Consider the following 24,108-nt stretch of genomic DNA (forward strand, 5'->3'; position numbering starts at 1 on the left):
GCAGGAGGGCGTGCTTACGTTTGCTGGGACCTCTGACCGGAGTTGGCGTGTAACTACATAGATGGGTCTTAGAACTGGTTTTTGATGGAATGCTTGTGACGTTAACTTGGACAGATTCTCCCTGTGGTTGAGAAGGCATGCCTGGAATGAAACCTTTAAGGTAAGAAGTGGAACCTAGGGGCTGGGAATGTGGCCCAGCGCTAGAGCGCTTGCCTAGCCACGTATGAAGCCCCGGGTTCCATTCCCCAGCACCACATACACAGAAAAAGCCAGAACTGGTGCTGTGGCTCAAGTGGCAGAGTGCTCGCCTTGAGCAAAAAGAAGCTCAGGGACGGTGCTCAGGCCCTGAGTTCAAGCCCCACGACTGGCAAAAAAGGAAAAAGAAACTGAACATCGTCTCCTCGGCCCCTGTGGCTGAGAAGTTATACCTGTAATGAAACTTTCATTTTTGTCAAATAGGATAAAAGAATTGAATTGTAAAGCATTGGAACAAATGAAACAACAGCAGTCGGAAGTTCTAAAATTGTTATGTATTTTTATGTCATTAAAAAGCTGTATTCTCGTTATTGATGGCACATGTTAGTAGTAAAGTAGCTTTAAAAAAAAATTGAACCTGTATACTTCATTCCAAACTGTGCCTGAGAAAACAACCACTTTCCACCCCACAGAAGAATGGAGAAGCCCTTCTCTGGTTTGCCACAATTCAGTACACTCAATTGACATGCTTTTCATTTCTCCATGCAGAACCTTGATTTGTTGGAAATATTCTTTCCTAAAATCCCTATGTTTCCTCTTCCAACTTTTATGCTTGCTTAAAATTAATTACATAATTAACTTTTTTTTCTGTACCAGTACTGGCATGAACTCAGGTCTTTGAGCCCCCACTTGGCTTTTTTCACTCAAAGCCGACACTCCACAACTTGAGCCATGTCTCCAGACAGAAATATATATACACATATATGTTACAAATATTATGGCAATGTAGTAAGGGCTTAGTCTATAGGGAATATGGTATCTTAATTTTTCAATCATTCCTGTAAGATAATCTTTACTTGTTTTACAAATTACATTTAAGTCCAAAAGATTAACATTATTGTCATGTTCATTACCACTCAGCTAGTAAATAGTGATATAGCAGCTCCTGGCTGCTAGTATTTCCTCATAACAGCCAAGTGCATTTCTGCCTTGGGGCCTTTGCACTTGCTCTTCTGCCTAGAAAACTGAAGAATTCATGTGTCTGTTGCAGACTCAGTTCCAGGAAGCTTTCTTGCCTAAGCAACTTCTAAAATGGTACTTTTATCCTTTTCTCCCTCATCCCGCTCATTTTCTGAACACCTATGATCATTATCTGAAGTTATATAATTACTTACCTCTTGTCCTCTTTCCCCACTAAGACTAACTAAAGCTGTTCTTAGGGGCATGCGTTGGTTAATTGTTGGATTCCTGTGCCCTGTACATAATCCACTCTATCAATAAGTGTTGAATGAATGGTTATGGCAGTGTGTCCCGATCCAAGATCCACACATACGTTCCTTCAGAAGCCACTAATTCTCTGCTAGAATTTCTTTAATTTAGTATTTTCTTTTTTGATTACTTAATTTTTGTATTAGTTTAATGCTAGTCAAAAACATTACTGTCTGGATGAACACTCTAAATCATGTAGTTTTGTGCCTGAGTTCACAGTGCGCCTAGGATTTTGGATCACTTGATAGAAAAATACATAAGGGTTTCATAATGTAATAAAGGAAAGCATTTGGAGAGTTGAAGCTTCACATGTTTAGTAACTTGATGTGGCAAATTCAGAGAGCCATCACTGTAACTACCAGTGCCTTATTCCCATTAAAAAGGATATTGCACAGAACATGCGCTCATACATATACCTTTATTCACAACAAATGAAGTGGTTTCTGCTTCTCAACAATAATTATCCTACTTAATTCAGATTTCAAATACCAAAAAAATACTTCCTGCACGCATGCGTGTGTGCCTGCCCTGGTCCTGGCCATTAAACTTGAATTCAGGGCCTGAGCACTGACCCCGAGCTTTTTTGCTCAATGCTAGTGTTCTACTAATTTGCTGGTTAATTGAAAGTCAGACTCTCAGACTTTTCCTGCCCAGTCTGGCTTTGAACTGCGCTCCTTAGATCTCAGCCTCCTGAGTAGCTAGGATTACAGGTGTGAGCCATTGGTGCTCTACAAAACTATCTCATTTTTAAAGTGAGTAAGGCTGCTTTACAGAATCATGAAAGAATAGTTAAGTAAAATTGACATTCCAGGATTTTATAGTAATGGGGTTCTTAGTAAAATATAAGATATACTGGGTATAGTGGCTCAGTCTTAAAATCTTTGCCACTTGGAAGACAAAAAAAAAAAATGGTGAATACTTTTTGAGGTGAGGCAAACACAAAAGTTCATGAGAGTCCATCTCAAGAAATGGTTCAGTGGTGCCCACCTATCATCCCAGCTACAGGAGAAGCACCATGGCCGGGCCATGCCTGACATTCCCAGCAACGGAGGAGGCCCAAGTAGGAGGATGGCCCGGGCCAGTCCTGGAATGACTCACAAATAACCACCGCAAAAAGAAGCTAGAGGCATGGTTCAAGCAGTAGCTGAAACCTCAGTACCACTAAATGAATGAATAAATAAATAAATAAATAAGTTATATGCTTTTGAACTAGCAATAAAAGACCTGGAAATTACTAGTACAACACATTTGTGTGAATGTTATTTACACTGGCATTTATTAAGCATAGCTAGGTGCCAATGGCTCACACCTGTAATCCCAGCGACTCAGGAGGCTGAGATCTGAGCATCTTGGTTCAAAGCCAGCTGGGGCAGGAAAGTTTATGAGATTCTTACCATCAATTAATCACCAAAAAGTCAGAAGTAGAGCTGTGGCTCAAGTGATAGAGCGCTAGCCTTGAGCAAAACAAGCTCAGGGACAACACCAAGGCTCCGATTTCAAGTCCCAGGACCAGCAAAATAAAAACAGATACATTTAATAATGAAATAGGAAGTTGAGTCTTATTTCTTTTTTTTTTTTTTTGGCCAGTCCTGGGCCTTGGACTCAGGGCCTGAGCACTGTCCCTGGCTTCTTCCCGCTCAAGGCTAGCACTCCGCCACTTGAGCCACAGCGCCGCTTCTGGCCGTTTTCTGTATATGTGGTGCTGGGGAATCGAACCTAGGGCCTCGTGTATCCGAGGCAGGCACTCTTGCCACTAGGCTATATCCCCAGCCCTGAGTCTTATTTCTTAAACAAGTCTCACTGTGTAGGCCATGTTATCCTTAACTTGATCTTCCTGCTTCGCCTCCTAAATGTGCCACCACAACTGGCCAAAGTTGAATCCTATTAAACCTAATCTCATAATTCAAATTTAACATTACTTTCAGGGGCTGGGGATATAGCCTAGTGGCAAGAGTGCCTGCCTCGGATACACGAGGCCCTAGGTTCGATTCCCCAGCAGAAAACGGCCAGAAGTGGCGCTGTGGCTCAAGTGGCAGAGTGCTAGCCTTGAGCGGGAAGAAGCCAGGGACAGTGCTCAGGCCCTGAGTCCAAGGCCCAGGACTGGCCAAAAAAAAAAAAAAAAAGAAAATTTAACATTACTTTCAAATTGCAAGTCCGAGTAACTAATGGCATGAAGTAGGAGAATGTTTATCCTAGTTATATTCCCTTTGCCTCTTCCTTCCCTGTTTTCTTAGAACCTAAAGGGTACTTTTAGAATGAAAGTAACATTTAAGTGTCTAGTCAAGCACTTAATTAAGCACCTGTATTTTTCTAGTAATGGCCCTGAGTTTTTGTACAGAAGCTTTCTTTCTAAGCCAGTTAGATCTGTTCCTTAATTAAACTCAGTCTAATTCTTTTTTAAGTCCCTGACACCTGTTGTGTTTCTTTTCCCATCACACTTTTTGTTTCTTTGCAGATTTATCCTGAACTATCCATTTCCTCTTTTATTTTTTAACTTTTGGGGTGTCAGGGGTCAAACCGAGGACCTTGCACATGCTTGGCAAGCGCTGGACCACTGAGCTGCATCCCAGCCCTCTTTTTGTATCTATAGATGCATGTTATATTTTACTAAGAAAAGAGCAAACGACAGGCCTTCAGGTATCTGCAGGCAGCTGGTTATTGGGGGAAAGTGTGTGTGAGGGCCTCAGACCGAGCAAGAGGTCCGCGGGGATAAGTAGATGGCGCGTCCTTCACAGAGACCCCTCTCACACAGCAAGTCCCTGCTCCTATGTTACCCTCCACACAGGCTGCTGTTTGGATTTGCAGTGTGTGCAGCATGAATTCTATAGGTGTTCCTAGGCATCAGATGGAAGGAAAGGTTTTGTGTTTTTCTCTTTTTGTTGTTGGTGGTGGTGGTGGTCAAGGGGCTTGAACTCATGACCTGGGCACTGTCCCTGAGTTTTTCTCTCAAGGCTGGCACTCTTTTTTTTTTTTTTTTTTTGGCCAGTCCTGGGGCTTGGACTCAGGGCCTGAGCACTGTCCCTGGCTTCTTTTTTTGCTCAAGGCTAGCACTCTGCCACTTGAGCCACAGCGCCCGCCCCTTCTGACCATTTTCTGTATATGTGGTGCTGGGGAATCGAACCCAGGGCCTCATGTATATGAGGCAGGCACTCTTGCCACTAGGCCATATCCCCAGCCCAAGGCTGGCACTCTTAACACGTTCAGTCACAGCACCATTTCCTGTTTTCTGGTGGCTGATTGGAGATCACAGTCTCACGGACTTTTCTGCCCCTGCTGGCTTCAAACGATGATCCTCAGGTCTCAGCCTCCTTAGTAGCTAGGATTACAGGCCTAAACCACCAGCACCTAGTGAAGGCAATGTTTGTCACTCAAATGTAAACTGGTTTTATTTTTTCCCTAGTGAGGGAATTCTGGCTTTTTTTGTGTATGTGTGTGTACGATGACATTTTGACTTAACAGAAAAGAAGCGATGACTCCAGGATATTTAATGACAGGAGTCTGTCAGGAGTCTGCTTTGAGCATAAGGCATTGTAGAAGTTATATTAGCTCAGTTTACACGTTGTTTTATTCAGACTGTGTTTTGTAGTGGTCTGAGGGTGCTGAGAGGTAGAGATAGCAGAGATTACTGTTGCCCGGAGCTATCTCATGTCACCAGTGCTGGTAAGTAGCATTTCCATAGTTCTCTGAACAACTCTGAGCCTGTTTCAGAGGCATGCTTGTCAGGAAACCCAGTACAAGTAGTGTCTGTTGTCTTGGTTGCTGCTTTCCTCTTTAGGGACTGGTGGCTTGGCGTAGTCGGTAGAGTGCCAGCCAGTGAGCAAAGTGTCAGGTGCAAAGTTTGAGTCACAGTCTCAAATCAAGAGAAAAAGAAAAAGGTCTTTTTCGATCAGACGCTGGTGGCTCACACCTATAATCCTAGCTACTCAGGAGGCTGAGATCTGAAGATTCTTGTTGAAAGCTAGCTCAGGCAGAAAAGTCTGTGAAACTTTTATCTCCAGCTAACAAATGACTCACATGGTAGTGAAAAAGCTAAGGGACCCTCCCAGGCCCAGAGTTCAAGCTCCACTATTAGTACAAAAAAAAAAAGTTTCTCTATAATTGCCCATGTTTTCTTGTAATTTACACAGGAATTTTTTAAATATGATGTAAAAGAGAGATTCAATTTACATACTTATTTACTGCAAAATATCAATGTCACAAAACTGAGATAAGTATATCTTTGTTATTTTTTTTCAGGTACAGAACCCTTCAGATTAAAGTTCACCAATAAATTCAATATATAAAACATCAGTATAAAGTTAGGAAGAATGAATTAGCTCAATCAGCTGCATCTCCTAACTCCATTCCCCCATTTCAGAGAAAGCTCTAGTGAGGTCTTGAAAATCACTGCAGAAGTTTATCCTTCCTAAATGACTTTATAAGTTACCTCTGTAATGTACTACATTTGAATTTTTACCTATTACACTTGCTTTTCTTGTTGCGCCCATTCATACTTTAATTAAGGAGCTTGAAAGGAAATGGAGATTTCTAAATAAAATTAACAAAAGTTTGAATTGTTGGCAGGTTTGTTTTCTTGTTTTATTTTGGAAGGCCTTTTGTTTGGAGAAAGGTTGAGTTTTCTCCCTCCCTTTAATATTAGAAGTCTTTAAAACTATGTCCAGTGTTGGGAAGAGTTGGATATGCATGTATACATTTTTATTTGCCAGTACTGGGTTTAAACATAGGGCCTTGAGCTCAATTGGCTTGCTTGCTTAGCTGGCACTTTACCACTTGAACCACACCACCCACCAGCCCAGCTTTATTTGCTTTGGAGCTAGAATCTTAAGGACTTTTCTGAGAGGACTTGCCTCAAATGTCAATCCAGATCTTAGCTTCCCAAGTAGCTAGTATTACAGGCATAAGTTACCAGCACACAGCTGAATATGTATCTTTAATAAAATATAGAGAACTGCCAGGCACCAGTGTCAGTATATGAATATACGTGTGTGTGGGTAAGTGTGTGTAAGAGAGGAGAGAGAACATTTAATGTGGTATACTATGTATTAATAAACATTGTTAAAAATATAATAAAAATTTACAGTTCTTTTTATTATAGTTTACTCCTAAAGAAACAAGAAATATGTGGAAAGATTTTTTTCTATTGTTTATTGTTACTGATAATATTGAAAATGATGAGAGTCTATTTAAATGAATCATGATGTTTCCATGGGAGACCTTTTCGTCATTAAAATATTGCAGAAAGAAAAGTGAGTGATTTTGATGACTCCCACTATACTAAGCATCTTAATTGCACTAAGGCAAACAATATTCCATTATGATAGATATCATTATTCCCGTTTATAGTCAAGAAAACATTCAAGGTAAATAAAGTTCTGATAGCTACTAAAGTAGAGTTGTTAGAGTTCAATCCCTGCTTTATTTTAATTCTTCATTTACAACCATTGATATGTAAAATACCATTTATTGATAATGAATTGTTCTTAAGCATTCTGACATGAAAATAATTCCTTCCCAAAAAATAAAAAAAAAATTCCTTCCCTGGATTACTATGTTTGGTAATTTTTTTCTAAACTAAATCTACATTTATAAATGATTTTATTGATTTTTTAATTTGACTAGAAAGAGAAACTGCGTAGAGCACAGGTATGTATGGTTGGCCTTCAACACCAGATGATCAGTTCTGTGTGTGATGGTTGAAACACTAGTTCAAGGGGCCAGCTATTATGAGTCCCAGCTGTTTGAACTTGAGCAACTTGTTGTCCTTTCTCTGTCTCAGTGTTTTCTCCTATAAAATGAAGGTAATCAATGTATCTACCTGAAGTTACAGTGAGGATTAAAATAATTAAAAAGCTTAGGACAGTGCCTGGAGCCCTAAAGGCTCAACTGTGAGCTCTACCTGTTACTATTATTAGATATGTGTGCAGAATTGGGGAAGAAAAGAGAAATGAGCACTCATTATGTGTCCCAGTTTCTCCATTTGATCTTTGTGAATTAGGTTGGGGTTTTTTGTTTGGGGTGATTTCGGGGTGGAGGGGCATTATTTTGTAGTACAGGATTTTAATTTAAGGCTTCACAAACTTGCTAGGCAAATACTCTACCACGAAGCCACTTCTCCAGCCCTTTTTAGCACTGGTTATCTTTGAGAGAGGGTCTTGCTTCCTGCCTGGGTATAAGCCTGGATTGTGATCTGCCTATGTTAGGCTTCACATCTTAGCTGGAAAGACAGGTGCACACCATCACACCCAGCTTCTTCTGCTGAGATGGGGTTTCTATTCAGGATGGTTTAGAACTGTAATTTTCTCAGTCTCAGCCTCTCAAGTAGTTAAGATAACAGGTACGCCACTGGGTTCAGCTATTAGTTGAGAAAAAGTCTCTCCTGTATTCCTGGGCTGGCCTTGAATGGTGATCCTCCCAATCTCAGTCTCTACATGGGATTGCAGTCCTAATCCACTGAAACCCAGACAATTGGGCATTTGTAGTCTCTTTCTATATAAAGCAGACCAAAATTAGGATGGTTATCTATTGAATCATAAAGACAAGATGGTACTGAAAGTTGCCTGAGGAAATAGCAAAATACTTAATGGAAGAAAAAGAAGAAGAAGAAGAAGGGCACAGGTGGCTCACCCCTGTAATCCTAGCTACTCAGGAAGCTGAGATCCAGAGAATCACCATTTGAGGCTAGCCCACACAGACAAGGCAGTGAGACTCCCATCTCCAAATAACCAGGAAAAAGCAGGAGGGCTAGAGGAGTGGTTCAAGTGGTAGAGAGCCAGCAAAGCAAGCACAAGACCATAATTTCAGACCACATAATCAGCAAAAACCAGTAAAATCAAAGGAACAGTGTTTTAAGATGGATGTAATGGGTGCTTTATATGGCCATCAAAATGCTGTTTTGAAAAAAATAACTTTTAAATTCCATTTGTCTTAATATACCCTGTTGGAACTTTCAGAAAGAACAGGTCCATTAGAGACTAGATATGCTAGACCCCAAATCCCAGAAGCTCAAGAGGGAAAGTAGCTCTCCAGAGGATTCTGGAGTCTGCTCTGCCCCTGGAAGGGTGTGGACAGTCTTCCGGGAGGATGGCCTTTCCCTTCCTTGTCTGGGCAGCGTGACTCATTCCCGAGGATGGTGAGTAAGCGCAATTTCAGGGGCTTGTGTTTTGTGACGCACACGAATGTGGGAGGAGCCTGTACTTTGGAGTCAGACAGATCCAAGGTAGATAGATCCTTGGCCTTTTCACTAGCAGCTGTATACATTAGGGCAAGCTAAACTTCCCTGGGCACCCATCCTCTTCTGCAGGATGGAAATACAAGCCATCTCTCTGGGATGAGTAGGAAAGCACACACAGGCACTCAAGGCCCTTCCATTCCCTGTCCAATTGGGGTTGAGGGTGAGCACTTGGCCCTATCTCTCTTTTTTTTTTTTTTTTGGCTTGGTTTTGCTATATAGCTTAGGGTAGCTTCAAATTTACAGTAATCCTGTTTCAGTACTTGAATTATAAGCCTGTACTACCATATCCAGACATTTTGTATCTTTCTGCATCAAGTGCTATGATGGTTTTATACTGAGCATATCCTATACATGCTGACTAACATGTATGCATGCAGAAAGTGAACAGTGGGTAAACATGTGGTAAGCAATGGGTAAAGATGTGGAATCAGAGTTGCGTTGCGTAGGTTGTTTCCAGTAAGGGACCACTGGGGAGAACAAGGCTGTAGCCCCCCTTCCTTCCTTCTTTCCTTCCTTTCCCTTCCCTTCCCTTCCTCCTTCCTTTCTTTCCTTCCTCCTTTCTTCTTCCTTGTTGGTCTAGTACTGGATGTTTGAAATCAAGCCTCACACTCTCACTCAGCTTTTTCACTCACAGTGCTTTACTGCTTGCGCTATAATACCTGCCTGCCCAGGTAGCTAAGAGTATATGTGTGTTCCATCAGCACTTGGATTATATTTATGTCTTCATATCCTTTAATATACATTGCTTTGTTTTCTTTTCTTTTCTTTTCTTTTTTTTTTTTTTTTTTTTTTTTTTTTTGCCAGTCCTGGGCCTTGGACTCAGGGCCTGAGCACTGTCCCTGGCTTCTTCCCGCTCAAGGCTAGCACTCTGCCACTTGAGCCACAGCGCCACTTCTGGCCATTTTCTATATATGTGGTGCTGGGGAATCTAACCCAGGGCTTCATGTATACGAGGCAAGCACTCTTGCCACTAGGCCATATTCCCAACCCCATTGCTTCGTTTTCTTAAACAAGAACATTCTCTTACATAACCACAAAAAATTATCAAAATCCAGAAAACCGACATTGACAAAATGCTCAATTGTAATCTACAGACCACCCAGATTACATCATTTTGTCTAATAATGTGCTGCCCTAGGGGGAAAAAAAACACCAAAATAACAAATTGCACTCCATTGAATGTCCTTGGCCTCCTTTTGTGAGAAGGTAGTTCCTTATTCCATAAGGATGTTGACTTTTTTTTTTTTCTCAGTTGTGCGGCTTGAATTCAAGGCCTGGGTGCTGTACCTGAACTCTTTTTGTTCAGCTAGATAGAGCTTTGAACCACAGCTCCACTTCCCATTTTTGAGTAATTAATTGGAACAGGGATTTTGCTGCCTGGCCTGGCTTTGAACCTCAATCCTCAGGTCTCAGTCTCCTGAGTAGATAGGATTACAGGTGGGAGCCTAGCACAGGGCTTTTTCTGGTTATTGTTTTTTAAGACATGATCTCACTATGTTGCCCAACCTGACCTGGAACTCAGTATCCTTCTGCTTCAGCACCCTAGGTGTTAGGATTGCAGGTGTGTTCCATTATGACTAGTGTAACATTGGTATTGCCATCTTTATAAGAATATGAACCAGTGATTTTTGTCAAATGTCCCTCAGTTTGGACCGCTCCTCCCTCAGTAGATAAGTACTCCCTTTCTCCAGTTCCTCTCTCCTTCTCTCCCTTCCTGCCTCTCATTTCCCTTATTTGTATCCCCTCCTCCTATGCCTTCTTGCCTCTCCTTTCCCTTGGCAAGGAATCTGCTGCCTTCCTTCCATGTTTTCGTCTTTTACTGCATGTGATTAAATCTATAGGTGTTAAGTGTTTGGTATTTGTGGCCGAGTACATGGCATTTCCTGAATGTTCCATACAACCTAAGGAAAAAAATGCGCACTCTTTAATTCTTTAAAAAAACTTACACACCCAGTGCTTCATGCATCATAAGCTCCATATAGTGTAAACATTTTAAATACTAACTTAAAGATACTAATATTCATTTTAAAGGTACTAATTTGTCCAGTAAGTCAAATTTGTTAGCTGTCCAAATGATTTTGTATGACTGACCTCTGTCATTGTTCAGAGAATCGTGTTAAAGGCTTTCCACGCGGGTGGGCTTGCCCACGTTTGTGTGTCTCTGGCTGTGCTGGGGCCAGGCACGGCAGTGAGGGGGCTGTGTGTGTGTGCGTGCGCGCGTGTGCGTGTGTGTGTGTGTGTGTGTGTGTCCGCTCCCCTGACCCACTCTGCTAGCAAGAGTCAGGGTTCTTTGACCTGCAAGGAACCAAGGTGCAGGTGAGGGCGCTGTCTAAGCCGCTTGGGCATCACAGGGACAGGGACTAGGGAATTCAGATAGACGAGAAGGAAGTGGGGCTCCGGCTCACGGTGGGAGAGCCCTAGCCTTGAGCAGAAAAGGCTCAGGGACAGTGCCCAGGCCCCAAGTTCAAGCCCCACACCTGACCAAAAACAAGACAGACACACTGAGAATCCGAGTGGAGGGGCCATCTCTCCCTTTGTGACGTTTTGCTTTGCAGCGCTATCACTTGCTGGCCTTTGATATTTCTCCTCTCAAACATTAACTTTTTGGATAACACCAGCTTTTCCTTAACTGAATTTCAATATTCCCATGATCCCTTAAGGGATTGGAAGCTTTCTTTATGATTCACTCTTGAATATTATTGTCTGTACTTTGGTAAACAAAATACACGTGGAGATTTCAGAAATGGGAAAAGTAGACATGAGACAAATAGTATATATATATACATATACATGTAAAACATGTATATTTGTGTATATACACATATATATACATTTATACACATATACATATACATATTTTTTTTATGGTGCCAAGGATTGAACCAAGACTTTGTGCTGGCTAGGTAAGAATCTATCACTTGAGCTAATTGAAAAATAAATTTAGCCAAAAATAAATAAATAAATTTAGTTAGCAAGTAAATAAGTATAAACAACTTGAGCTATTTTATTTTATTTTATTTTATTTTATTTTTTGCCAGTCCTGGGGCTTGAACTCAGGGCCTGAGCACTGTCCCTGGCTTCATTTTTGCTCAAGGCTAGCACTCTGCCACTTGAGCCACAGCGCCACTTCTGGCCATTTTCTGTATATGTGGTGCTGAGGAATCGAACCCAGGGCCTCATGTATATGAGGCAAGCACTCTTGCCACTAGGCCATATTCCCAGCCCCAGCACTCTACCTCTTGAGCCTCAGAGCCACTTCCGGCTTTTTCTGTTTATGTGATGCTGAGGAATCGAACCCATGCTAGGCAAGCACTCTACCACTAAGCCACATTCCCAGCCCTTATTTTGTTTTTTGAGATAAGGTTTTGCTAATTTGGCCCAAGCTGTCCTCAAAGTCCTGATCTAATTATCTCTGCCTCTCAAGTAGCTGGAGTTACAGGCATGTGTCACCCCACCCAGCAAAGAGATGGATTCTTAAGGGGAAACTGGGTTGATGAATGTTCCAAGAACATGCTGACCAGCTTGGTCATTAGCCAGGACAAACCTTGGCCACTGAAGATGTAAAAGAAACTAGCAAGGCTGGACAAAGTACAGGAGGTGGCTAACAGACCGGCCCACATAGGAGAGCTGTTGGTTGTATTCTAGGAATTAGGATCCATTGGAGGTGTTTAAGCAGAGTGAGATGACTAGGTTTGTGTTTTTAGATACTACTCTAGCTAGGTAAAGAATGACTAGAAAAGAACGGATGAAAGCAAGAATTCAGTGCAGGGCAACAAGGAAATGAAGGCGTTTTGGTGCCCTTAGAGTAGGTTTTCCCCCTTGTCAGGAAGTGTAAATCCACACAGGTGTAGAAGTGCATGCACGGAATCCTCCAGAGGCTGAGGATGGCAAGTTTGAGGGCAGCCTGGGCTACATAGGGAAACTCTGTCTCAACAAAATAAAACAAACAACAACCACAAAAAAACTTTTTTTTGGCCAGTCCTGGGCTTTAGACTCAGGGCCTGGGCACTGTACCTGGCTTGTTTTTGCTCAAGGCTAGCACTCTGCCAACTTGAGCCACAGCGCCACTTCTGGCTGTTTTCTATATATGTGGTGCTGAGGAATTGAACCTAGGACCTCCTGTATACGAGGCGAGCACTCTTGCCACTAGGCCATATCCCCAGCCCCACAAAAAAAACTTTTAACTTTGTAAAGAATGGTTTTAATAATTTTTGGAGAAAGCCATAGACTCCTCATAAGTCTAGAAGGTCTACTGTTAAAACTATAACACCTCTCCACATTCTTTAAATTTCATGGAGATTTTATTAAAACTTTTTATTTTGAAAATTTCAAACTTAAATAACAGAAATAGTACATTGCCTTATTTAATGATTAAGTATGCTGTTGTTTATCTTTTTTATTTAGGCTTTTCTTTGCTTAAAAGCAATTCTTAAATATCATGTGCTTTTGTCCTTACATTTTACATATGAATATTTCCTTATATAAACCAGAAACATATTCACAAAATTAACAGCTTATTGGTAATATCTAATACCAATTCCATAATCAAATATCCTTGATTATCTCTTTTTTAAAATGTTAGCTGAACCAAATTGGGATCAAAATAAGGACCACGCAATACATTTGGTTATTAAGCCTTTTAATTCTCTTTTAATCCAGAACTCTGGTTTTTCTTTCTTCTTTTTTACTGTTTCTTTTTTTTAATATCATTGACATTTTATGTCATTGACTTAGAGAAACTGGATTAATTTTTGTGCAAAATGTATCAATACTTGATGACAATTTTTAAATTTAAAAATACAGAAATAAAAGGAATATGGCAAAATATGAAATCTGAGGTTCAGCTTGAAACTTGTAGTAAGTCAGGCCCTCTCTTTGGAATGTTCCTTATAGTGTCTGGCTTTACAACACACCCCAGTGAACCGTAAAACTCACCAGACTTGGCGTGTGTGTGTGTGTGTGCGTGCATGCGTGTGTGTGTGTATAAGCTGTTTAACCAGAATGTGCTCAATATTTTACTTTTATCACCTCTTCTGAGGTTCTTGACCTGCTTACTGATTTGTCAACAGTTACTGAATTAGCAATCTGAAAATAGCACACAATTTCTCAAACATTTTTAGACACAGTTAAGGTGATGTTAAAGCTTGCTTACTCACTTCAAAGATTAGAAATTTTAAAATAGTTGAACTTCTGGGTGCCAAGTGGCTCATGCTTGTAATCCTAGCTACTCAGGAGGCTGAGAGCTGAGGATCAAAGTTCAAAGCCAGCTTGGGCAGAAAAGTCTGTGAGACTCCAATCTTCACCAAAAGCCAGAAGTGGAGCTGTGATTCAAGTGGTAGAGTATTCGCTTTGAGCACAAAAGCTCAGGACAGCACCCAGGCCTAGAGCTTAAGCTTCAGGATTGGCACCAAAATATTAAGTAATTTTAAAAAACAGTTGAACTAAGATGGGTCCCAGTGGTTCATGCCTATAACCCCAGATGCTCAGAAGGCTGAGAAATCTGAGGATTGCGGTTTGAAGCCAGCCTGGGAAAGAAAGTCTGTGAGACACGTATCTCCATAAACTACTCAGAAAAGGCCAGAAGTGGTAGTAGAGTGCTACTCAAGCATAAAAGAGGCTCAGGGACAGTGCCCAGGTCCTGAGTTCAAGCCCCAGGACCACCCCCCACCCCCAAAAAATTGTTGAACTAGAGCAACAGTAAAAAAAGTAAGCATCAATAAAAAACACATTTGCTTTCACCTTAAGAATGTGAACAAGAAGCAGTGACCAAACATTGCAGTGTGCGTGACCTCACTCTGTCTACTCCAAGAAGAAAGACTTGATTCCTTAACCGTAATTAGTTTCTTTTGCTACAGTAACCAGAATTAGATCACTGGCATTTATGGTTCTATTGTTTTACTATGATAAAGAGAGGCGAAAATAAAATGAAAGAAGTAAAAAAAAAATTCATCTAATGTTAATCATTTTGGTTTATTTAGTAATTTGATGATTCAAAGCCAAGATATAATTGTAAATCAAACAAAAAACTATACAAAACTGGGTATCTTCCATTCAGTTGTATTCCCACATTCTGGACTTAATCCTGTATGATGCCAGAAAAAAATCATTTAAATATTTTAAACCATGGTGTTTATTTTTGTCTTCAAATAAATGAGAGAAAAAGACGTCTTCCCTTTTCTTCCTTATTTGAATTATTTTAACTTATACCTGTCATTTTAATTGTTTTTTATTTTATTGTGAAGGTGATGTACAGAAGGGTTACGGTTACATAAGTAAGGTAATGAATGCATTTCTTTTTGAATAGTGTTACCCCTCCCTCACTTTCTCCCACTTCTCCTTCCCCTCCTCCCCCTCCTCCCTTTCCTCCCCCCACCAAGTTGTAAAGTTCATTTCCAACATGCTGCATCGGTCCTCCCTTTGTCCCACCGTTTAAATAAGCATAGCACAGATTTTGCTAGCTTAACCAAATTTCAGTATACACTTCAGCAGTAAGTACATGCTCAATCTCCATAACTCCTTTCGTCTTGCCAAGCTGAAACTCCATAGTCATTGGACAATAACCCATTCCCCACTACTTCCCGGTCTTGATAACTGTCCTTTTACTTTTTGTGTGCATGCATTTAACTCTTTATTCTAGGGCCTTATGTAGGTGGGAGCAAACAGTATTTGTCCTTTTGTGACTGGCTGATCACACTTCACCCAGAGTTCTCGATGTTCAATCACATTATACCATGTGTTAGAAGAAATCTTTCTTACAGTATAATCATAAGAACACATCAGACAGTTTCAAGTACAAGAACATTTCACCCAAGACTCGACCAACAGGAAAGACTGAGAATCTGTCTCAGGTTGATGCAAACTGAAAAGTCATGATGACTAAATAAAACTTAGCATATTGGACTGGATCTTGGAATTGAAAAGGGAAATTAGGGGAAAAGCTGCTGAAATTAGAACTCAGTTTGTGGTTTGGTCAATAGTGTTATGTCACCTCGAATTTCTTAGTTTTGACAATTCTCAGGATTATATAAAACGCTTCGATTTGGGGAATGTAGACAAAGGGTAGGTGGAAACCCATTTTACGACTTTTCTATTTCAAAGTAAAGCTTTTTTTTTCTTCCTTTTTTTCTGTGCTGGGGTTGAATCCAGGGCCTCACACATGTGAAACAAATACTACCCCTGAGTTACATCCTTAGACCCCAAGTAAAATACTTTTAAAATTATACTTTTACATAATGAAATTTCTTTGTAATTATTTTAAGTAATAATGTAATTATTGTTTTTCCATTCATGCTACCATTGCTTAAATTATTTTTGAAGCTCCTCCTTTATAATTGTCTTCAAATACCTAAAAATCTATGCTTGTAAAACCAAAAGACTCAGAAAAAAATATCTAAGACGTTACTTATTCTACTCTTTTAACCATTCCAGGAAACTCCATGATGTACCATAACTTGGTTTTCTTACTTTTCAAATGATTAACATTTGATTGTACTGTAAGATTTGTTTTTTACCAAGTTTATGTGAATTCTTTTTGGTGCATATATCTTTGGGCTTGCTTAGGAATGTTTTGATTCCAGAAGAGGAATTATTGGTCAAAGGAACCGCCACCATTGAAGTGTTGAGTTAGTCTTTCCAATCTGCCATCCACCCTCCAAAGCTTTGTACTTCTACCAACATGGATGCTATCAACGTGTGCATTTTTGCCATTCTGTTAGACAGGTCCTATCATGATGGAGTAAATGAGAGCAGCCTGTCCCAGTAAGGAAACGTTTTCAGCACTAACATAGTTTAGACTTGCTGAAGCTTAGTGTTAACTTTATTTTCACTTTTTAGTTATCTAAAGACGATGCACTCTTTAATTGTCCTCCCCATTCCCATTACTCATTCTGCTCATCGCCCTCTAGGGATAGGTAAAAGAAGCTGTCCCACCCAGTTTTTAAGAATATGTAGAGAAGTCGAACATAAGCTTATTTGTATTTCTTTCTTGATGAATTGCCTATTCATGTGTTTGACCTGGGGTTTTTTTTGGGGGGGAGTGGAAGGGGGGTTAATCCCTTTTATCATTTTAGACATTGTTTGGTAGTACTGGGGTTTGAATTTGGGACCTTAAGGTAACTTGGCAGTTGCTCTACCACTTGAGCCCGGCTCCCAGCTCTCCTTTTATTGTTTTAAAGGAACTTTTTATATAAGTAATAATCCTTGCTCCATGCATCACATTGAAGATATTGTCTTTGTCATTTATCTTTTATGTTCTTTTTCTATGTGAGTACTATATAGATATTTGGAGGAGAGTTCAGATAATTTTTTACTTCACGTAATCCATATTAAAAGCCATTTTAAAACTAAAATGCCAGGACCTAGGAACCATGTTTCAAAAGTTACATATTGGAGCTTAGAGCTAAATCCAGTGTGCTTTTTAGAGCACGGTGAAGTGCCTAGGATCAAAGCAAAGCATAGCAAACCTTCCTGGAGTCCCCTGCCTATTCCCTTTGGTTGCCTTCCTACTCCCATTTCCTGCTCTACACTGTTAACCTCTAGGGTAAGGCAAGGCACAACAGGAGTTGGTGTTAATCTCTGTAATCTAATCAACCATCACTTTTATTATGGCATTCTTTTATTATGTCAGACCAAAAAAGTTCTTTCCTACCCAAAGTTTATAATTTTTGAAAATAAATAAGTATGATCATAGTTTTTTTTTCTTGTTGTTTTTTTTTTTTTGGCCAGTTTTTTTTTTTTTTTTTGCCAGTCCTGGGGCTTGAACTCAGGGCCTGAGCACTGTCCCTGGCTTCTTTTTGCTCAAGGCTAGCACTCTGCCACTTGAGCCACAGCACCACTTCCGGCTTTTTCTATATATGTGGTGCTGAGGAATCGAACCCAGGGCTTCATGTATACAAGGCGAGCACTCTACCACTAAGCCATATGCCCAACCCACATTTAGATTTTTTTAAACAAACAGTAATTTATGGGTAGCAATGATCCTTGTGCTGGTTATTGAGTAATCCAGTCTTCCCCCACTAGTTGAAAGTGTCACTTGTATGAAATCTTATATGCAAGAATGTGGGTTATTTTCTAGGTTTCTTTGCACTTCATTAATCAGTACCATTCTTCTCTGCGTGGTGTCATAGTTCTTTCATGTATGCCAGTATATCATAGGCCAAGTCTGTTGTATTTCAACACTTTCGAGGCTATTTTCAAACACTTATCTTCCAGAGAAACTAAAAACTCAACTTCCTTTGTGCGTGCATGCGTGTGTGTGTGTGCACACACATACACTCGTGCCTATACTTAGGCTTGAACTCAGCTGCAGGGCACTTAGCTTAGCTAAAGGCTAGCACTCTATCACTTGAAGGCACAGCTATGTCAGGATCTTTGCTGGTTAATTGAAGCTAAAAGTCTCGATGGACTTTTCTTCCTAGGCTGGCTTAGAAATGGGGTCTTCAGGTCTTAGCCTCCTGAGTAGCTAGGAATACAGGTGTGAGCCATTGGTACGTGGCTGAAAATTAATTTAAAATTTTAAAAGATTCCTTTAAGAGTTTGGTAAGCATTGCTTTCAATGTATACATTCCTATAGGGATAATGAACTTAAATGGATTTAATTTTTTTCTCTTTAACAACTTTATTTCCAGGTATTTTATAGTTGTGATTATTGTGAATAGGAAATTTTTCCATTACATTTTCAAAAAAAAAATCCTGCTGATACACAGGAAAATTACAATCTGTGTATATTCCTTTTGTATTTAATGCCTTGTATTATTTAACTTCTCCTTCGTTTCTGGACAGAATTGCTCCAAATTTTGATGGCTATAGCTAGTATTAGTTTAAAAAAAATCATGGCTAATTAGATCATTTTTCCCTTTCAATTTCTTCCCATGACTAGAAAAAACATTAAACGTAACTTTATAGCTGTTATCACATACTGAATTTCCAGCTTTCATGAGGGACATCTTCCCTTTCAGTAATTCCTAGACTAACTCCCAGAATATCAGTAATGATAACAAGAATAAAGACGATGATCATGTGGATGGTGAGAACCTTTTCTGAAAGCTTTGCATACACCTAAGCATTGCATGTCTTTCCCTGACTGTGATGAGCGAGCGAGCGAGAGAGAGAGAGAGAGAAAGAGAGAGAGAGAACAGCACTGGAGTTTCCTGAGCCGTATCTCAAAGCCTTATTTGCACTCATTATTTTGAGAAAGGGTCTCAGTTTTTGCCAGGCCTGCATCTGCACTGCAGTGCCCTATTTTATGCTTTGCTGCCTAGCTGGGGTAACAGACACTTACCATCGCACCCTGGCTCTTTCTGTTGAGATGGAATCTTACCTGGTCTGGCCTCAGACTGCAATCCTTCCACATTTAGTCCCCCGAGATTTTATGTATAGCTAGGATTATAGGCATAAACCATTGCACTCAGCTACAATATTTTCTTATTGTATATTAATTGGAAAAAGCAATGGTTTTTTTTTTCTGGTTTGTATGCTTTGGAACTTGGTCTCAAACACAGTCCCACTGTCTTGCCTCAGCCTCCCAATGAGTGGCATTACAGGAATATGCCATCATGTTCAGCTCATTATTGTAATTTTCATACATGTATAGAAGATACCTCCTAATATGCACATTTATCCTTTCTCTTTAGATATTTTCTTTATTTTCCTTTTAAGTTATCTCTGAGTAGTTGTACAAAGGATTTGCCATTTAAATAGCAGCTTCTAAATACAATGCATCTTGCTCCATGTTACCCCTTTTGACCTTCTCACCCATCCCTCCCCTCCCCACTCTCTCCCTCACTCTTTAGTCTTACAGGCTGTGCACTGAATGCTTGACTGCATCCCCCACGTCTCTCCATTCGCTACCCCTCTTCCCTGGCCCCTCCTACACTCCTTTCAAGCACCCATTCTCTAGTGTTTACTTTGTTGAACTTTGACTTTGCCTTTCTAAGAAATTAAGCTATATGAGTTTTCCCTTGACTCCACTATTTTTCAGTTACTGTATTTGTATTTACTTGCAAACCACCCAGTTTATTTACTTGTAGGTTTATAAGCCACTGCTAGCTTCCACATGTAAGGGCCTGACGTACTTCACGTAGCCTATTACATTCCTATGCATTTGCACGCCACCCAACATATTTGCTTGCATATTTATAAACTAATTCTAGCCTCCACATTTTGTAGATATTTTTCCTTGTTATTGGTCCTCTTCCTCTTTCCTATAGTTCCCCTTCTAATTTCTTTTTTCTCCTAAATTCATGTGATATTTGCCTAAGTCTGATTTACTTCACTTTTAACATGATGATCTCCAGTTCTATCCATTTTTCTGCAGACATCATCACTTAATTCTTCTTTATGAACAAGTCATACTGTTCTTTATATGTACCATATTTTCTTTCTTTATTCATCCATTTGACAGGCATCTAGGCTGATTCCATTATTTGGCTATTGTGATTAGTACCATGATAACCTTGGCAGGATATACAGGTATATCGCCAAGAGTAGGATAGCTGGATCATTTGTTAGTTGAATTTCTAGTTTGGGGTTTCGTTTTTGGTTTTGGCAGTACTTGGGCTTGAACTCAGTGCCTTGTGCTTGCTGGACAGTTGCTGTATCATTTGAGTATACTACTTTATTGCTCCATTTTTTTTGTTGTTTTGAGGGAACCTCCATCCTGATTTTCATAGCAGCTGCACTAATTTCCACTTCTACCCACAGCATATAAGGGTTTCTCCCCCCTTTATAATGGTAGTCATTCTGATTCTCCCACAAGTGAACCCTCACACCGAGTCTCTCTGATGCTGTTACTGTCTTAGTGCACAGAAGAGGAGACAGACACAGAGGGGAGAGGACACCTACTCCCTTCACAGCGAGGATGCCTTCCCGAACGTCTGGTCAGCTTTCATTACATCTTGAAACTTTAGAAGGCCTATGAGCCCTGACGCTTGTTTTATTTTCCTTGATTGATTGATTGATTGATGGATTGATTGTCAGTCCTGGGCCTTGAACTCAGGGCCTGGGCCCTATCCCTGAGCTTCTTTTGCTCAAGACTATCAAATTACTACTTGAGCTACAGCGCCACTTCTGGCCTTTTCTGTTTATGTAGTACTGAGGAATGGAACCCACGACTTCATGGATACTAGGCGAGCACTCTACCACTAAGCCACATCCCCAGTCCTTATTTTTCATTTCTTATCAAAGAAGTAGCCTACTGATAACAATCTTCTTGTTTTTGTTTTTTTTTTTTTTTGCCAGTCCTGGGCCTTGGACTCAGGGCCTGAGCACTGTCCCTGGCTTCTTCCCGCTCAAGGCTAGCACTCTGCCACTTGAGCCACAGCACCGCTTCTGGCCATTTTCTGTATATGTGGTGCTGGGGAATCGAACCTAGGGCCTCGTGTATCCGAGGCAGGCACTCTTGCCACTAGGCTATATCCCCAGCCCATGATAACAATCTTCTTTAAACTGCTTCCCCGCCCCCCCCCCATAGAGTTAGGACTCAAACCCAGAGCTTCTGGCATGCTAGGCAAGCACAGTGCCACACTAGGACTGTTTTTTGTTTTTTTCTTAAAAAAAACTTTTGACAACTTACCTGGTAGGCTAATGTGTTTGTAAGTGTATTTATAAAAATAGTTTCTGAATATTGCAAGAAAGTTTTAAGGATTCTACTTTTCCCCATTATCGTCATAAGTATTCTTTGGTTTTTATGTCCACTAATTGTTCCTTTGCTGTACTTATAATTTTGTAACTTCTCTGAAAATTCTATTACCCTCATGTTTAATAGTATATTAAGAAGTATTTGTGATTACATGGAACCCCATTATCTCAATGTTGTAGTTGTGGTAATAAGAGATGACCCTCTTTTTCCCATTTTTGGAAGTTCATTTTGATAAATATTTAATATGATCAGAGGTATAGGTACCTCTTTATAGTTCGTTGAAATGGCACACACTGTAATTTCAGCTGCACTGGAGGCTGAGACAGGAGAATGGTGAGTTTACTATCAGCCTGAGCTACACAGAAAGACCTTGTCTCAAAATCATCCTGATCAGGCTGGGAATGTGGCTTAGCAGTGGAGCTTGCCTAGCACACATGAAGCCCTGGGTGTAATTCCTCAGCACCACATCAACAGAAAATGCTACAAGTGGCGCTGTGCCTGAGTGCTAGCCTTGAGCAGAAAGAAGCCAGGGACAGTGCCCAGGCCCTGAGTCCCAAGCTTCAGGACTGGCAAAATCATCTCCCTCCCTCCCTCCCTCCCTCCCTCCTCTCCCTCTCCTTTCAGCCTAGGATTTTGTGCCTGCTGCTAAGCAAATGTTTTCCCACTCAGCTACATCCTAGTCCTTAGTGTTTTGCTTGCCAGTCCTGGGGCTTGAACTCAGGGCCTGGACGCTGTCTCTGAGCTTCTTTTGCTCAAGGCTAGCACTCCCTCACTTGAGCCACAGCGCCACTTCCGGCTTTGCAAGCACTCTGCCACTAAGTCACCTTCCCAGCCTAGTCCGTAGTTTTATAAGACAAGATTCACTCTGCAGATAAGAAGTTGACTTCTAACTCAAGAACTTCTTGCTTCCCACCTCCTCCTTGAGTGCCAGGATTGCAGGAATGTCCTCCCATGTCTGACTAACCTATTATTTAGGGAAAATGTTCTTTACTATGTTAATAAAGAAAATCTCCAAACATATAGATATCATTTATTTATTTTACTTTAAAAGTAAATGTTCTGCTACTTAGGCTATACCTCCAGCCTTTTTGTCTATATTTTGTTTTTGAGATGTATGTGTTTTGGTTTTGAGATGCCTATGAATTTTCAAAGAGTGATCTTGAAGTCCCCATCCTTCTGCCCCTGCTTCCTAAGTAGCTGGATTACAGGTGTGGCCACCACATCCAGCTTATTTTTTGTTCATTTGTTTAGACATAATTTGAACATTTTTATAAGGCACATTTGATAATTCAATATATACATACAATGCATAATTATCAAATCAAAGTATTTCTATCTTTACAATTACTACCATGCCAATTTATTAAAGGCTTTAAATTTTCAAATGCTTTTCTTTTAGTTTTGCTAAATATTTACATGGAACTTTTCCACCCATTTTTTCCAGCTTCTAGAGGTCTCTGGACATTGCAGCTATGGCCTCCAGGGGACACTGTTTCTCCTTTAATAGTGAAGCCGGGATTTGACTCCTAATTCCTTAAGCGCAGAAGAAACCAGGAAAAGTTTTTGAAAACTTTACAAAGTGGTTTAGACAAATTAGAAGGCAAATGAATACCGAGAGTAATGCACAACGAATTGTGGTTCAGTGAATGCGGTGTGGGAACTGCAGCCTTTGACACTGGCAAAGGATTTCTCCCTTCCTTGCTCCCTACCACATGCACAACACAAAATCCACTTTTCTCCTACTCTGTCCTGAAGAGAGCTGAATTCTTCAAAATTGAGCCCCAAGGTTGGTAACCCCCAAATTTCAGGCAAGGGCCTCTAAGTTCCAGTCTCATTAGCTGGGACTTTCTTAGAGGATGGGCACAAAGTATACCAGCCTTCTTTTGAGACGCAAGCTGCTATGATACAGAGTGTCTCCCATCAGCGGGCATGTCTAGGAAGCTTGGTCACCCAAGGGGATGAGGTGGTGAAATCTGTAAGAGGTGGAAGGGGATTAGATCGTGGGGGCTCCATCTTTTTGTGGTGGTTCGAGTTTTCTGGGACTGACTCTTCTTTTAACTTTTTACATTGTTATTATAAAGGTGATGTACAGAGAGGGTACAGTAACATCCGTCAGGTAAAAAGTACATTTCTTGGGCTGGGAATATGGCCTAGTGGCAAGAGCGCTTGCCTCCTACACATGAAGCTCTCCCTTCGATTCCCCAGCACCACATATATGGAAAACGGCCAGAAGCGGCGCTGTGGCTCAAGTGGCAGAGTGCTAGCCTAGAGCGGGAAGAAGCCAGGGACAGTGCTCAGGCCCTGAGTCCAAGGCCCAGGACTGGCCAAAAAAAAAAAAAAGTACATTTCTTTTTGGGCAGTGTCACCCTTCCCTCACTCCCTCCCAGTTTTCCCCTCCCATTGGACTCTTTTCTGAGAGATTGTTTTAAAACACACACACACACACATGCACGCACACGCACACACACACACGCACACATACACACACACACACACACGCCGAGACCCTTTCCTTTCTCTTATTTCTTACCCATGCGAGCTCTTTCTAGCCCTGCCAACAGTCATTAAATTTTGAGGTCACAGAGCAGGAAATGTTAGTCTTCCACCATCTTTGATGGACATAATATAATATCTCCAACATGTGAGTTATGATGGTAATAATTGCCTTAACTATTTTCAAGCACTTGAAGCCCGCTTTACCTGGGTGTTAGTGTCTGACCTTTTGGCATGAGGAGGCTGAAAACTCCAACTTCAGATCGTGGTACCTCTGCCATTT

General features: G+C 40.7%; 1 long non-coding RNA gene across 1 annotated transcript; it reads left to right on the forward strand.

The window, feature by feature from the left end:
• Positions 1-974: 974 nt before the first annotated feature.
• Positions 975-23,760, forward strand: LOC125361083. The gene is made up of 4 exons (XR_007212877.1): positions 975-1,903; positions 5,672-5,675; positions 12,285-12,292; positions 23,750-23,760. It is a non-coding gene; the product is annotated as an uncharacterized LOC125361083 (long non-coding RNA).
• The last annotated feature ends 348 nt before the right edge of the window (positions 23,761-24,108 follow it).

The sequence above is a fragment of the Perognathus longimembris genome, chromosome 12, assembly GCF_023159225.1.
Source record: "Perognathus longimembris pacificus isolate PPM17 chromosome 12, ASM2315922v1, whole genome shotgun sequence".
NCBI lineage: Eukaryota > Metazoa > Chordata > Mammalia > Rodentia > Heteromyidae > Perognathus > Perognathus longimembris.